The sequence below is a fragment of the Cynara cardunculus genome (genome assembly GCF_001531365.2).
Source record: "Cynara cardunculus var. scolymus isolate 2C chromosome LG 8, CcrdV1, whole genome shotgun sequence".
Taxonomy (NCBI): domain Eukaryota; kingdom Viridiplantae; phylum Streptophyta; class Magnoliopsida; order Asterales; family Asteraceae; genus Cynara; species Cynara cardunculus.
Window position 1 is genome coordinate 4,832,016 of NC_037535.1, and position 5,441 is coordinate 4,837,456.

General features: G+C 35.2%; 1 non-coding gene across 1 annotated transcript; it reads left to right on the forward strand.

Moving 5' to 3' along the window:
• The first annotated feature begins 2,720 nt into the window (after positions 1-2,720).
• LOC112517498 lies at positions 2,721-2,826 on the forward strand. The gene has a single exon (XR_003069694.1). It is a non-coding gene; the product is annotated as a small nucleolar RNA R71 (small nucleolar RNA).
• Positions 2,827-5,441: the final 2,615 nt, after the last annotated feature.

The window sequence follows — 5,441 nt, forward strand, 5'->3', positions numbered from 1 at the left end:
ACAACAACCTAATCGAGGTTTATGCTAAACATGTGATCAAACAGCAACAACAAATACGGCAACCTAATCGATGTTTATGCTAACTACAAACTACAACAAATACAGCAACTACAAACTACAACAAATACAGCAACCTAACAAATGGCAGAAGATGAAACTATGGTTGCCATGGTTGCCACAACAAATACAGCAAATACGGCAACCTAACAAATACAGCAACCTAGAAATAAGATTTTGATGCAAAACAAAACCCATGAACATGAACCTTCCACTGTTCTAAGAAATAAGCCCCAAAATCAACATAGATTTTGATGCAAAACAAAACTCATGTCCAAATTGAAGTAATAAATCAAGAAAGGCGATGAACAGCTACAATTTGTGGTAAGAACATACCTTTTTTAGGGGGCGATGCAGTTTTGAGAGTGAATTGGATTAGGTCGTCGATGAACAGTGGCGAAAACCAGGTCGCGATGAACAGAGGCGAAAACCAGGTCGCGATGAACAGTGGCGAAARCCAGGTCGTCGTCCTTCGATTGGAGCTCGCCGGCGAGAGGAGATGGTCGCCGTCGATTGGAGCTCGCCATCGAGAAGATGTCGCCGTCGATGGGGAGGAAGCGATGGAGGCGATGAACAGTGGAGAAACCAGGGGTCGCCGTCCGTCGATTGGAGCTCGCCGGCGAGAAGAGATGGTCGCCGTCGATTGGAGCTCGCCRTCGAGAWGATGTCGCCGTCGATGGGGAGAAGCGATGGAGGCGATGAGGGTTATGTCTGTTTCATGCGATAGCCGGCTGGGAAAAGGGTATAGAGGGAAAAATAGTTGAGTTCTACTTAGTTCCAGGGGTGTAGGTGGAACACCCGTGTCCAACGCTTGTGCAAGTTAGTTCTACTTAGTTCCACATTTAGTCATACCAAACGTAGGACACATGTGTTCTGTTCTGTCCTGTCCCACCCTGTCCAGCGTACCAAACGCACCCTTAGAGAACATATATTTGAACAATCCTCAACTTCTTCATGAAACTTAAGAGAATTAAATACATTGAACTTCACTTCCTGATTACTTACTCTCATGGTTAACTCCCCTTTTTATACATCAATTAATGTTCTCTAGTTTGCAAGAAATGGTCGACCTAAAATGATTGGGACACTTTTATCAGCTTTATAATCCAACACTAGAAAATTGGTCAGAAAGATAAATTTATTGACTTGGACCAAAATGTCTTTTATCTTACCCTTGTGATAAGCAATGGACCTATTCGCCAATTGTAAAATCATGGTAGTTGGACGAACTTCTCTTATTCCAATTTTGTTAAAAAATTGACAATGGTATAAGATTTATGTTTGCCCCTAAATCACATAAGGCATGACCTGCTTCTTTTCCTTCTATAAAACATGGGATGGTAAAACTTTCTGGGTCTTTAAGCTTGGAAGGAATTTTGCAAATAAGGAGTGCGCTACATTTTTTGGTCAAAGCGACCGTCTCAATTTCGTTCAACCTTCTCTTTTTATTTAAAATGTCTTTCAAAAATATAACATAACTTGGCATTTGCTCAAAAGCTTCTACTAAAGGTATGTTAATGTGAAGTTGCTTAAAGATGCCCAAGAACTTCTTAAATTGCTCTTCCACATTTTTGGTTTTCATTCTTTCCAGAAAAGCTAAATTTTGCAAATCTGGAGCTGGTTGATTAGACTTTTTCTGCTGGAGAGCGGGAACAATCTTCCCACCGTGGAAAGTCTGAGATGAGAGTTGTTCAGTATTAAATGTGGATGCAAGGCCTGTTTTCTAAACAGAAGTTGGATTTTGAGTTTCTTTACTCGGAGGACTCAAAATTGGAAATTTTGACCTATCAAAAGCGTGTGAAAATCTCGTTTAGATGGGTCGGTTTTTTGAAGGCTTCATTTGTGTGACTATTAATTCTTAATCTATCCTCACTTAGTACAGTTACGAATTTGATATGTTCCATACCCTTAGAGGTTTCCGTATCACTAGGCAAAGGTTCTAAAGGTCTACCTTTGAGATCAGCGACAAATTGGTCGAGTTGAGTTTCAAAACTTCTTAACGTTGCATTGGTTTGGTTTATAAAACTTTTGAGTAATGATTTGAGTGAACCATTACATAGGTAAGTGTGATTATGAGGGTTGCCCATTGTGGTAATTGTGAGGAGCACCATGCCCAAATTCCGGGGGATTTGGTGGCCGATTTTAGACTTGGGTTGCCCCAGCGGGTTGAAGTCCAGGATTTTTCGGCCCATGAAAAATTAGGGTCATTTTGCCAATTTGGATTATATGTGGGAGAAAATGGACTATTTCTAACATGACTTTGAACATAATTTACCGAGACGGGGTTTTGGGGGCAATATTCATAAGAATGACCCTCACCGCAAAAGACACAAGATTCGATCATAGATGGATTAGACATTATAGATTGGACTTGATTCTTTTCCCCATTTAATTCTAAATTTTTTTTAACCAAATTAGTTAAAGCTACAATTTGACCATTTAAAGAAGAGATGGCATCAAGTTCATGAATGCCCGAGACAGATTTAGAAAAAATAGCACGAGGGTTTGACCATTCAGTATTATTATTAGAAATTTTCCCCAAAATGGCATACCCCTCTTTATAGGTTTTAGCTGTGAAAGCTCCACCGACCGTTGAGTCAAGAATAATTTTAGTGGCACTGGAAAGTCCTTTATAAAATATTTCCAATTGAATACAATGAGGGATTCCGTGATGAGGACACCGCCGTAGAAGGTCCTTGAATCTCTCTCATGCGTCTGAAACCGTTTCATCCTCATCATAACGAAATATCATAAGTTCATTTCTAGTTTCACATTCCTTGTTGGAGGAAAGTATTCTTTTAGAAAACTTTCCGCCAAATCATTCAAAGTGACGATCGAGTTTGGTGGCTGAGAATTTAGCCATGCTCTAGCTCTATCCTTTAATGTATAAAGGAAAAGTGTCAAGCATAAGGCTTCTTGTGTGACTCTATAAATTTAAAATGATCCATCATTTCTATAAAAGATTTTAAATGAGAGTGCAGATCTTCCAACGATAATCCCCCAAACTAACCCATTACAGAAATCATTTGAAAAATTACTGGTTTTGGTTCAAAACTTGTTGCTATCATTTCGGATCTATCTATTCCTGCATCCAATTGACTTAATTCAGGAGTTGTGTAGTCCCGTATTCCTCTAGTCTTATCATCGACAATTTTAACCATTACCTCCCGAGGAGGTGGTGGTGGATTATCCCCCATGGTACGGTTTAAATTGGAATTTTGCCAATCTAATGGTTCTTTCTAATTTAAGATTGAGAGGTAAAAGTTCATCATGTTGTAGCCGTGACATATAACACGGAAAGTGTGAATGAAACGAAAAACTAATGCTCAAATCAAAGTCAATATCTCAGAATAAAATCACGTCAATCCCCGACAGTGGTGCCAAAACCTTGGTAGCTATGAATCGTGCATATTCATACAGTGTCCACAAAGTCCCCATAGTAGCGATGCAAATGCACGCCAACACTATGATCGCTTGCAAGTAATAGAGTGGTAAAATACCGAGATCTTTTTCACAAAAATTGAACTACTGAGAATCAGAGAGTTTCATGAACTTCTTGTGCATGTTTCAGTTTGTGAAAAAAAGTTGGATTTTTGTTGATAAAAAGTTTTAAAAGACAAAATAGATGAAATAGACTTGTAAATAAAATATGGGCATGTGTGTAGTATTCCTTAAGATAAAAACAACAATATAATGGTTAAAAACTTATGATATGTTTGTAAAAATTCCAATCTCTCAAAAGTGAAGGTTTATAAACAGATCCTACGAAGTTCCCACTCTCACCACTCAGAAGCTTGTTGATTTAGCTAAAAAGAAAAAAAATTGAAATTGACACTCAAATCTCTTTGAAATACAAATCTACAATGTTTGAACCATAGCTAAATACATAAAAAATTTGTATCTCTACGTAATTATCAAAGACTTTCTCAAGTTCCTTGTGCATCACTTAAGCTGTATTTCGAATCCGCGCATCTCTGGGTCAAAGATTTAATATTAATACTTCAAACTGATCGGCTTATCCACATTGATTTTTAGTCCCGACTTAAGTGACCAAGTTTACGAAGTGGTAAAGAATAAAAACACACAATTATTGCATAAAAATCTTAAGTTAACTCACACCGACACTCGTAGAAGGAATTAGCTCATAATAGACATGGAAATCGTAATATAAGACAAAAAATAGAACTTAAATGTAACTTTCATTAAAATAGAACAAAAGCATGTCGCCACAGTGGTAAGTTTGCGGGCAGCAGATTACAATCAAGAAGCTTAATATAAGAAAATTAAATGTTAAAACTTAACTTAATGATAGAAGTAGAGAGACTTCAGTTGAGTTGTGTTAAATAGAGATGAACTTCAAATGAACCCTTGGTTTCTTTATACAGGGGATGAGTGGATAAGAGTGATCTTCATTAACCAAAGGAAATGGAGCCTTCAAATATCTTGTGAATAGAGATCCATCCAACATTCTTTTTTAATCCAAAACTCAACTTTCCAGGACAGCTAGCTATAGAATATCTTTTACAAAGATCTTCAAGAAAATATCCTCCAAAAGTTGAATAAATCCAAAATTCGAAAACTTTCCACTGTGGTAACACTATGGGCATTATCTCAAAGTGATGGTTTTTGGAAAAATTCTCATCATTTGTGTTTCATTATCTTTTTAAAGCTTTTAGAATAAACAGGAAAAACAAGAAAATTAGATATTTAATACATGCAAAAGCGAAAGAAAATAGATAAAAAATAACTCTAAAAAATAAGAGTTATCAGTAGAGTATAAAAAACTTTAATAAGTTTTAGTAAAGTGGGTATGGATAGAATTTGACTTAAAAAACAATAGTATAAAAATAATTGGTATGATTAATAATAATTTTAAATAATTAGTAATTAATTTTAATGTATACTGTATAATTAAAATTAATTAATAGCTTTCAATTAATATTAATTTGTATTTATTAATACTAATAGTAATTAATTTTTAATATTATTTATTTATAATTAATAGTAATAAATAACAATAAAAATTAATGAGAGTTATAATTGAAAACTCCAAAAAACTCATAAAACGTTACTTTAAGTAACATTTCAATAAACTAGCTTAAAACAACTCCAACTGTTTCTCTTAAATAGAGAGAATCAACTTTTTGTTTTTTTAAAATAGAGAAAAGATGAAAATGCTACAAGCTTAGAAAATTCTTTAAAACTTGATGGTGAGAAAGAGAAATGATTGAATGGTTTCATGGAATGCCACAAGTATATAAATATAGATGAAAACCAAGCATAAAAGTAAGAGAGAAGTTTAATAAAATTCAACAAGCTTTTGCTTTTTAAGTGGTCAAATTCCTAAATAAATTTTTTGAAGAAATAAATCTTTAAATGTACGA